The sequence below is a fragment of the Marmota marmota genome, unplaced genomic scaffold (assembly GCF_001458135.2).
Source record: "Marmota marmota marmota unplaced genomic scaffold, marMar, whole genome shotgun sequence".
NCBI lineage: Eukaryota > Metazoa > Chordata > Mammalia > Rodentia > Sciuridae > Marmota > Marmota marmota.
In genome coordinates this window covers 2,773,668-2,784,887 of record NW_026000168.1, presented here as the reverse complement: position 1 = coordinate 2,784,887, position 11,220 = coordinate 2,773,668, and the positions used below count along the sequence as shown (strand labels likewise).

The window sequence follows — 11,220 nt, the reverse complement described above, 5'->3', positions numbered from 1 at the left end:
GGGGGGGGGGGGGGGAGTAGGGCACGTCCTGCCCGTGCCGTGCCAACTGCCCTGGCATCTCTAGAACCTGGCGAGGCCAGGTAACAGGCATCAAGCTCAGGATTGTGGTCTTGAGGAAACGCAGACCAGGACATCTTTTCCGGGGTGTGGCAGAGACTGGGCAGGCCCACTTACTCGGGCACCCCAACGACGTTCACGGGACGCACCTGCTAAGAACCAGGTGCTGAGGGCTGGCTCCTCTCTGCTCCCCACTGCGGGAGCAGGCACCGTGGGGAAGCAGGACGTGGTAGCTCTCAAGCCACAGGAGCCCTGAGTTGGGGTGTTGGGAGAGGCTGCCCCCCACGGGCGCGGAGAACCCACATGGCATAGTTTGACCGTGTGGTCTCCGGAACTCAGCCTTGATGGAAATGGCACCTGTTGAGTGAGGGTGGGGAAGAGTGACCTGTGACAGGAAGAACCGAGACAGGCTGGGACGGGGGCTCCAGGTGGACAGCTGTGGTGGGAGTGAAGTGGGACCGCTGGACGTCACCCACCGTGTGGAGAGGTCGGCTGCAGCCCGGCAGATGGCCTGACAGCTGGGAGGTGATGGGAAGGCCAGGAGGGAGCCCTGGGGACCTGGGCTAGCGGCCACCAAGGACTTGGGACTGGCCCTTAGAGTAATGAGGGCTAAAGGCCCTGCCATCATCTGCTCTGATGTGGACAGAGGATGCCTGGCTGCCGTGCTCGTGGCTGGGCAGTCCATTCAAAGGTGGTCAGGGGCGAAGCTCGCTGATCACCATCAGGTACTGGCTGTGAGCTTCAAACAGACCCACACCGAGGGCCTGGGTGGCCGGGGGGGACACGCTTGTTTGCAGGTGCAAGAATCGGGTTCCATCCCCAGCACCCCCAAAACAAAAGCCAGAACCTATCTAGTACTTGGGGGGAAAGGGCAAAGGTCAGGGCTCTGTAGGGTGTGTTGGAAAGACAGAGGTCCTGCAGGGCCCAGCGGTGACCTCCATTGGGAGGAGCCTGGGCCTGAGCCAGTAGCTCCTCGAGTCCAGGTGGTGAAGCAGGCGGGGGTCGTGTCCAGGGGTCAGGGTTGCTACCGCGTGGTGGGAATGTTCAGGGGCCACAAACAGGGGCTGCCTCCTCCCTGGGGCGAGTCAGTGAGGAGCTCTGGGGGCAGAGCGGCGGGCAGAGGAGACCCTCCAGTGCTCACACCCGTGCAGGTGCCCCAGGCAGGCAGCCGCTCAGAAACTGCCTCCCCTGCCTGTCCTGTCCCTCACCCGGGCTTCTTGTTATTGGACGAGACAGGAAGGCTGATGGAAGACGGTGGTTTTCCCATCGTCTGGCCGGCCGTCTCCTTGGTGGGTGCTGTCCTTGGGACTGCATGGTCCAGGTTGACCCCGGCGGTGAAGTCTGCTTACCTGCGTCTCATCTGAGCCGCCGTGGCTCTGCAGTTGTTTTGTATTTGAACTTCCAAAGGACTGGTCACTGATGCTCTATGCAGAAGGGCGTTTGCTTGGGAGGTCACTCTATGTTGTACAGTGGTGCTCAGTGACACCTCAGCCCCTGGGGAGGCAGTCAGTCTCCCTGGTGTACAGAGAGGCTGGCACTTGGGGGCTCATTTGCTGTCTGGTGAAATGCTGAACTGACCGGCGCAGAGAGTGAATGTCCGAAGGTCAGCAGGTGGTCCCAGGTGACTGCGCTGGGGCGGGAGGACGCTGCGGCCCTGCCACTCTGACATGCGTATGGTGGTCCTTGGTTGGGGTGGTCTGCCCGATGGGGGGGCCTTCTCTTCAGACGCCGCTGTCCTGCAGGGTCCGGGCTCTCACCCACCCCTCCGCTCAGCTCCTAAGGACAGTGAGGCTGGACCCGCAGGCCAGGGCGGCCATGTTGGGGAGGGCAGCAGACGTGAACCATGGTGTCACCCGGCTGCTGCCCTGGGGCTCACCAGGGTCTGCAAGGAAACCCTGAGGCGTGGAAGTGGCCCCGGGTGTGACGTCCCCTCAAGCTCCGTCTGCTGCTCTACTCAGCTGCCCGTGTCTCCTTAGTTTTATGTCAGTGATTTCCGATCCCTGTGGGGAGGCAGACTGTCCTTCCAGAACATTCTCAAGGCCCGTTCAGGCCCACTGGATCAAGCCTCTGCCTGGAGTGCTGAGGACGCAGGGCTGAGCTCAGGCCAGGGCAACGGTGAAGATGGCACCCGGTGACCCGGGAGGAGGGGCCCGTGAGTCAGGAGGAGGACAGGCCGTGTTCAGCACGGGAGAGTGAGGAGGGACAGGTCTACTGTCCCTGGGAAAGAGAAGAGGAGGGATGGGCTGTCATGGGAAGGCAGCTCGGGCATGAATCTTAAGTGCCTCAAAGGCCAGGCCATCGCAGTCCCCCGTGACAAGTCCCCTCCGATATTCAGCCCAGACGTCACCTTATTCTAGAAGGTCCCTCCTCCCCTTAGGTCCAGAAGGAGCCCCCTCTTCTGTGTTCTGTGTCTATAAATGAGCAACCAGGTAACAGCTGGGGTTCTGGGGCTGGGGCTCAGTGGAGAGCGCTGGCCTCACACGTGTGAGGCACTGGGTTCAAATCTCAGTATTAAAAATAAATGAATAAAATAAAGGCCGTCATCCCAGAGGATGGGGAGGCCGAGGCAGGAGGACCACGAGTTCAAAGCCAGCCTCAGCAACAGCGAGGCGCAAAGCACCTCAGTGAGACCCTGTCTCTAAATAAAATCCAAAATAGGGCTGGGGATGGGGCTCAGTGGTCAAGTGCCCCTGAGTTCGATTTCTAGAACCCAAAAAAATCAAAACAAAAACAAAAAAGTTCATCAACAACTGAAAAAAAATGATAGCAGCTGGTGCCACCCCATGTGCCTGAGAGCCCTGAAAGGCCTGTTCCTTCAGGTAGGAGGAGGCCGGGAACCTGGAGAGGTCCCACACTCCGCCCACCAGGCCACCAGGACTGGACGCTCTGAGGGCACAGGCTGAGCTCCCCTGGAGCCTCCAGCTGGGACCCCACAAAGGCTTTCCCTTCTGCAGACAGAGCCCACCATGAGATAAGACAAGACAATATGTTAATGTCACAGGCAAAGGTCCCCCAGTTCGTCTGACGTGCAGTTAGTTGGTAGACACTGGCCAGACGAGTCCTCCAGAGTCGTCCGGTGGGCCGGTGCAGGCTGTCACTTACTGACCAAGAGGTGGATCTTGGAGAGGGACATCACATCCTGGCTCCCAGAACGTCACTGAGGCACCAGAAGGGACCTGTGTGGTGACCACGACCGATGCGGGGAGCGTTCAAGAGCTCCCGGCATGGCCAGGGCTGGCTGCTTCCTCTCTCTAAGCCTCCTATGGGTGGACGGCCAGGGCTGGTTTTTTCATAGATGAGGACACTGAGCGGCAGGGAAGGCCTGGCCAGCACGAGGACCCGTGGCAGCCCCTCCCCAGGGCCGCCATGCTAAGCTGTGTGCCTTGACGATCAAAAGCAAAGGGAATCCCGGGCCTGGTGTTTCGCGTCCCTCCTGAGATGGTGTTGCCAGGAGGGCCTGGGCACTGTCCAGGCCATGACCCGGCCGCTGCCTGGTGCCCATGAACGTGTTGGAGGAGGTGAGGGAGGTCTCTCTGGCAGCAGAGACGGGCAACCCTGAGGAAGGCCCACCCAGTCTTCTCACCGCCTCGTCCTGCCAGCCCAGGGTGGCCCTCACGCCCTCATCTGTGAGAGAAGCCAATCGGCGACAGAATTCGCCTTGGAGTGTCTCAGGTTGTGTCCGTGACGACCAGTTGAGGACACCTGGTCCCCTCCATTTCCACAGGCAGCTTCTCTGTTCTCCAGGCTCAGTCCGACCGCACCTGGGTCTCCCGCTTGGCATCAGGGACAAAGGCCCCGCGTGGGGGTCAGTCAAGTCTCCGTGCCTGTTACTGCCTGTGAGACGTTGGTCAGTGACATTGGTTCTCACAGCCTCAGTTCACACGTCTGTCCACCGTAGCAGCTGCCTATTCGGTGGTTTAGGGGATCCAGAGGTGTCAGGGCCAGCATACCTGTCTCACCCCTCCCCGGGCCTTGCTGGTGTCCCAGCCATCCTGCACGCGGGCCTGGCCCTTCCCTGGTTTGCCCTTCCTCTGTCCACCCCTGTGCAAGGTCCCAGGACCCAGCTCCACTCCACCCTCTGCTCCTGCTGGGCCATGGTCTTAAAGCCACCTGAGTTCCCGTCACCAGAAGGTGGGCTGGCCAATGCAGGAGCCCGAGGTCCAGAGGAAAGAGTGACTTCCTAGCTCTCTGATTTGCCAACCAGGCCACTCAGACAGTCCCCGAGCAGCTGCCACCATCGAGGGCTTGCTCAGCCAGGCACTTGGATCAAGGATTCACACCAGTATTTCTGAGTGAAGGAATGTGATTTGAAAGCTGACAGCCGTCAAAAATCATGACGTGTGCCTCCACGTGAGGCAGGTAGTGGCCCTGCTCTACAGACAGGGAGTGCAGACAGCGTGAACTTCCACGACTCCCCGCTTGGCCAGCGAGGGGCAGATACTGGGCTCCAGCCACAGCCCTGTGCTGCAGACTGCAGGTGGCCATCCCCGAGCAGGGCAGCCAACAGGACTCCTGTTTCAGGGGTGGGGCGCGTGTGGGGAGAGAGCGAGAAGCCAGGCGTGGCCACCTGGGAGGCCTTGTTCCCACCAAGGTTGTACCTTGGCCATCGGCCAGGGAGGTCAGGCGAGGCGGGAGGGGCGCAGGCGAGACCCTGAAGTCGAAGGGAGAAGGGGCCGGGAGTGCAGAGGGATGGGGCTTGGAGGGACAAGGGTGTGTGGGCACAGCTGAGCAGGGCTCCCTGATCCTAAGGCCTGGCCTGCTGGGCTGTGGCATCACCTAGATGTGTCCTGACCCATCTCAGAACTGGACCTGGCTGAATCTAATTAAGATCAATTAGACATTCCTCCTGTTGTTCAGACACAATGGCCCACTTGTCTGAAGAGAGGGAAGTTCTGTGTGACCTGAGAGCTTCCGGCTTCCTCATGAGGGACCAAACGCCATGTGAAATAATAAAGCATAACTGGCCAGCCTGCAGGCTGGGCTCTGGACTCTTGGGATGCTTTTCTTCAGAAGGGGCCTTGCTGTTCCACCAGACCTCAGCTGGGCTCCAGCCTGGGAGGGAAGAGCCGCCCCTCGGCCACCTGACGCCTAAAGCCTTGACCCCTCCTTCAGCCGGAAGCACCCAGAAGCACAGTGGCTCTGGGGGCATCCAGGGGTCCGGAGACTGTTCTGGGGGGAGCAGGTGTGAGGGACAGGAGCACCACCGAGGTGGTTGGGGATGGCAGGGGTCCCAAGCAGAGGGAACCAAGCACGTTTGGAAGTCGGGTCCTTTCAGGGGAGGAAGAGCTCCGACAGCTCAGGAAGTTTGCCAAGTCCTGGCAGGAGGGACTGTCGGGACGGCAGGCGGGGTCCACGGGGCTTGTTTTCCAGAGGGGATCCCAGCAGGGGCTTTGGGATGGTGCTCCTGAGGCGGTTTTTGTCTGGGGTCCTGATCTGCTGCCGACTGTCGCAGTTTTGTCGTGGTTCTGGGCTCTGGAGTCCTGCTTGGGCTCTTTAGTCATATTGCTGTGCGTTTGATATGGGGTCTTCACTTTACATAGAAAACACCTGGACAGGAGTCCTTTTCTGATGTAAGTGCCCTAGCTCAGGGGAAGAAGACAGTAATGAAGTGGTGGTGGTTATTGTCAAAGGCACCATAGGCGATTTCTCTGGCATCTTTCTCTTTGGGGGAAAGCGTAGGCTCGGAATGGAGGTGAGTCATGCGCAGTCACACTATAATCCGTGACAAGTCACTGGCGGAGCCCTAAGCCTGTCCAGGGCTCCTGTACCGCTCCAGGGCCTATCAGAATGCTGAGGCCTCCTGTCTCTTGATTGGCCTGTTGGACAAGTCTGCTGCGTGGAACTATTTGGTCACCACAGGAGCCTTCAAGGTGAGGGGGTGCAGTCCCGGTTGCCCACCCGACAGCCTCTCCTTGGTCCTCCACTTCCACCCCCCGACCCCCCAAAGCTGACCTCCTCATTTTTTTCTAGAAAGCAAGAACAAATGGTTGAACTTTTGCATGACTGCTTTTAAAACTAGGTTGCGTGCATTTTGTGCACTTGGTAACTACTAAGGAAGGCAAGTTGAGCGGCTGTGAGCAGAGATAGGGCCCCAGAAAATGTCCTTGGAGCGGACCCTCCGTGCCGCACAGTTATCTTTGGCGGGGATTCCGCAGCCCTGCGCGGGCTTCCCCAGCGCCGGATTGATTCTCGGTTGATGGGGTGTTCTAATGGGGTGCTCTCCGCAGAGCATCCATCCCCCGACATCTGAAGCTCAGTCAGGAGTGCGGGCTCCTGGCTGCCGAGAGATTGCAGCTGCTTACTTGATCTTCCCGTCTTGGAGGTGTGTTTGGAGTCTAGGCTTCGAGCTTCCCACTCTCAGGGACAGGACTTGCTCTGTTAAACCTGGCACAGCAGCGTGGAGACGCGCCGCCCTGGTGCCTGAGCCTCCCTCCAGCCTCCAGCCTGGCCTGCAGGGCCACGCGGTCTGGGAGCAGGAGGTGGCCCCGGAGCACGCCCCAGTCACGCCAGCCAACAGCTGCACACCTCGCTGTTCCCCTCCCTGGAAGGACAGGCAGGTCTTCGGTGCTCCCTGCCCCTGCTGTAGGTCTTCAGAGTGCCAGAGGAAAACCTGGACTTCACTCAGCTGAACATGCTATGCCATAAAACCTCGGGGACCACTGCAATGGGGACAGTGGCCCGTTATTGCTAAGGGGGTGTTCATTGAGAATGCACAGACTCTCCAGGGAGCGCCAGCTGAGGAAGGCAGGATGGCCCGCGGCCGGTCAGCTCCTAGGGAGCTGAAATATAGAATTTGGCGCTCCGGGCTGTGAGCGAGCAGGCCACAGACTACACCGAAGGGCGTTTTTTCATTAAAGGGGCCGTATTTCACCAGGGGACCCTCCTCCGGCTTTGGTTCAGTATCTTAATTTGGACATTCCAGTGAGCAGTCCAGGCCCCGTCCTTCCTCTGCCTGGCTTTCAGAGTAAGTTGAGGTGCCGGAGATTTCCCGGCCCTGGCAGGCTTACCAGCAGAGGGCAGGCGTCAGAAGGGTTTTGACACGAGGGTGTGTCAGCCCAGGGTCAGGGAGGGGGCGGAGCCGCGCTGCGCTGGGAGGGCAAGATGGGGCAGGCTCCTGGGCCTCCCCTCAGGCCTGCTGCGCCCCAGTCTCCAGAAAGGCCCTGGCTCCTGAGGAAAGGGGCTCAGTTGCCTTTCTGTGGTAATCAGCAATTGCTACGTAATTAAATGTCAAAAAAAATATTTTTAATGAGACGAATTTTCAGTGCCCAGTTCTGGCTGGTGGTGTAGGTGGGACCTAAGCACTACTGCCCTTAGGAGGGAGGGGTAGGCATGGGTCACCTTGGTGGAGGTGCAGTGTCTTCCCCGGGGTCTGAAGAAGAGGGGCTTCCTGGTGAATGCCTTCCTGCCCCAACATGCACCTCTTCCAGGACTTTGCACAGATCAGCGTCATCAGTCCTAACCTCCTGACAGAAGCAGTCCGCTAATAAATTTCCACGTCGTGTTAAGACAAGGGATTCTAGTTCTGCCATAAATGAGAGAGGACCATTTATTACTGTCAATTAGAGGAGGGGCAGGACAGGATGTCGCCCGTTTTATTTTCTGCGAGTGGTTTTGTTTACCTGCGATGTTTTATGAACGTCTTTAGTTTTAGAGTGAGGCATTTCTCTTCTCTCTCTCTCTCTTTTTGGTAAATGTTTTCTGTAGCTCATGTACCTATCATGTTCATAAGTTACCGGAATGTTGACATGTCATGCTGTGGATATATAAATTACCCAGAGACACTGGCATTATAAAATGTGGCACTAAATGAAGATGTGAACCGCAATTTGGAGGATGTCATAAAGAGAAATTTAAACTCCCGAGGAATAGTGGGATCTCTCAGGCTTCTCCCTTGGCCAAACTAGCAGGCACAGAAGAAAAACAACATAATTAGCGTCATTGTCAACACCGACATAGTGTGGCATAAACAGCATCGATATGGAGCGGCCTCGGCTCCCTGTAGATGGATGATGTATTAATTTATATTTTCAAGTAAAAGCGCCATTTAAATCAAGATGGGATGGCGGTTCCTTGGAGGCAGTGCCCAGCTCTCAGGAATGGGGCATTGCTGCGGCAGTCCAGTAACTCTGACGGGCTGCCCTTGGAAGGCACAATCAGGCCGGGGGCCTCCTTGGCCAGCCTCCAGCACTGACTGTTCTGCGAGGGCCTGAGCTCTGTACTTCTGTGGCCCCAGCTATTCTACGGGCAAAGAAAGAACTGGCTAATCTCTTATGTTCTGTTATGCGGGAATATTTCCTGGGTACTCGACTGAACTAATCAGGACCGGGAAAGGAAACAGGTGTTCGCGGCGAGTCTGTTTAGAACTTGAATTACACCTCGCCTCTCCTCGGGCTGTGCATTCTCCCACCATCTTCCTGTGCTTTCTCCGGTTGGCTCCAAGCAGCTCTGGCCCAGCAGGCCCTCAGCGGAAGCTGAGAAGCACCTGTGCCAGGGCCCGTGGCCGTGCTCAGGGCTCCCTGGGCCCTGTCCGTCACGTGAAGCAGTGTCCTGTGAGAGGTGGCTTCTCCTCCACCTTCTCATCTCCATCCCCAGCTCAATGAAGCCTCCCACTGCCCTCCACGTGGAGGGCCCGTGCTCAGGACTGAGCCGAAGGCGCGCCGCGCCTGGAGTCCCAGGTGTGTTATTTGGTGGTTAGGGTTGGGGTGGGATCCCAGTAATCTCTTCTCAGGCGCACAATGGACTCATTTAGCAACTGACAGGTCTCTTAATATGTGGTGTTTGAACAAGACTGTGTCTGTTGTGGGTGTTAGGATGTGGGCATCAAAAATATTTTTAAGTATGGTATTTAGTGTTCCTTCACTCTTCCTTAAACAGGAGCCTCCCGCCTCACCCAGGTGTTCCTTTAATATTGACCTCTCTTCCTGTTAACTGTCCAGAACCTGCTTCCCGTGGTGGGCTGTGGTGCTGAGTTTGCTTGACTCTTAGCCGAGGAAAAACCCACTCTGCCTTTCTAAACCCCAGTGCCATCTTCTATAAAACGGGATTGCAGTTTCGACTCAGGGTAGGGCACGACACCTTCTCGCACACTTCCCGCAACAACCCCCACCCCCCATCCAAATGCTTTTTTTCCCTTCTGTCTCACCTTAACAAAATGCCCTGGCATTGGAGCTGATGGGGACAAAAATGGCAGTAAGTGTGTCTCCTAAGCCACTCATGGTTTAACGTGATGAATTCGTTTCGCCCAGTGTTCACTGAGTCCCAGACCCAGGGCAGGCACACAGGGCCCAGTGGGGACGCCCAGAGGCCAGTGCTAACCCACGTGGCGGGTGGGGGCTGTGCAGAGGGTGTGGGTTTCTCGCTGATGGTACATTTTCTTGCCCAGAAGTAGTCTCTGAGTCACTGTGTCATCTGTCTGTTGGGAGGGAGGGTGGACTGGACTCCAGGTGGCTTCTGAGCTTGTGTGCTAAGCCACTTCCCTCTCCATCTTGTCCCCTCCCTCCTCACCCTCACCATCAGCCCTGGGAACACCACCTCCCCATGGGGCCTCTGCAGAGCTCGGGCCTTCTCTGCCCTGTGGGCCCCGTGGTGCTTGAAGCCACAGCACCATGCAATTTAATACTTGAGTAATCGCTTGCCTTGCATCACTCTATAATTATTTGGTGAGGCTCATCCGCACAGCTGGGTCAGGAGCCTCCTTAATGTGTTTTTGTTTGCTTGTTTGTTTGTTGTTTGTTTTGATGCTCCTGGAGACGATCAACGCGGCCTGCAGGGCAGCCAGCCCTAGTTGTTAAAGCACATATGAGTTTTATGGATGCCTCCTCCTGAAGACCTGGAGCTTTAAAACAAACAACTCGCATATTCAGAGGGCACCTCATTTTGTTCACAGACATTAAAACTCAAATTGATTTTAATACTGGAAAAAAAAAATCACTTGTGTATTTCGAAATGGCCACAGTTCCACTTCCCTTTTTCGCTGTGCGTTGGATGGAGAGAACGTCGTATATTTTATTTCCTCCTTTGGGATCTGCAACCCCCCCACCCCACCCCAGCAGTACCTTGTCTCTTTAAGAGGACTTTTGATGGAGGGGACAGGATGTTCTGGCAGATTTAAGGTCCCCCCACCCCCAACAGAGTGGATTTGGTTCTGTATTGAATATTCATGGTAGGGTGGAGTCACATTTTTATGACCTGAAAAGATGCCACTAATAAATTTGTTAGGTGACAGGAAAAACACTCAAAGGTGGGGATCGACCTGCATGTACCCATCTGATCATGCACGGAGGGCCAGTTGCTCCACTTTGTCTCCTTTGCATCCAGATTAATGGGGGAGTCTCTGCTCTGCACTTACCCTGTGGAGGCTGAGGCATTTGCTGGATTGGCAATACCATCAGCATGCTCTCTGGCTTGTAGGAACCCGCATGTACACTGCGAGTGCTCCAATCCAGACACACTCAGCTCTTGCCATCACTGGGTAGGCTCTGCTGTCCTTTTTAAACCTTTTTTTTTTTTTTTAATTGAGGGAAAATAGGTAATCATTTATCACTGCTCCTCTTCCTTGAACATCTTGAGAAAAATAATAAAAATATAAACATTCTTCTGTAAGTTGGAGTGTATATAAGTACTGTTTGGATATCTATAAATATGGGTGAGTGAGTGTGCGAACTGCAGACACACGTGTCTTGATACAGGCCTGAAAGTTCCTAGTCTGACGCTGGTTAGTGGAGCTGTGGTTCCCTGAGGCCCAGGTCGGCTACACCAACCCAGCACCCTTCTCCCATCCTGGAGCCAAAAACCGGCTCACCGGTGCCTTTTTAAACAGAAAAAGAAAAAACAAACCACCACCCTGGGCTTCTGATGGCACTGGAGAGCCACCCTGTCCAGTGGCGACTGTCCCCTTGACGTGCGCCTGGAGCCTCTCGGCCGGCCGTGGCTGCAGCCGGGCAGCTGGGGAGGGGACGGGACAGCAGGGTCATCTCTCGGGGCAGCGGCGCCCGGCCTCGCCGCGGCCGCTCCGAGGGGAAGTGGCGCCGGGCCCCGCGAGGCGGCGGAGTCCGGGCCGGCGCCGTCCACGTGAAGCGAAGTTGTGCGGCGGCGGCCGTTTCGAGAAGCGCCGCTCGCCTCGCCGCCTCCGCCAGTGCCGTGTCCGCGCGAGCGGCGGCGGGT

The 11,220-nt window shown here is 56.9% G+C and overlaps 1 protein-coding gene and 1 long non-coding RNA gene across 10 annotated transcripts in view; one reads left to right on the top strand and one right to left on the bottom strand.

Annotated features, from left to right (window-relative positions):
- The window catches only part of LOC125611725, a 19,484-nt gene extending 18,888 nt beyond the window's left edge, over positions 1–596 (bottom strand). Inside the window, exon 1 of the long non-coding RNA XR_007341933.1 lies at positions 376–596. This is a non-coding gene — a long non-coding RNA (uncharacterized LOC125611725). The remainder of the gene's footprint in view (positions 1–375) is intronic.
- The window catches only part of Foxp1 (forkhead box P1), a 616,519-nt gene that overhangs the window by 512,317 nt on the left and 92,982 nt on the right, over positions 1–11,220 (top strand). The window lies entirely within an intron of this gene.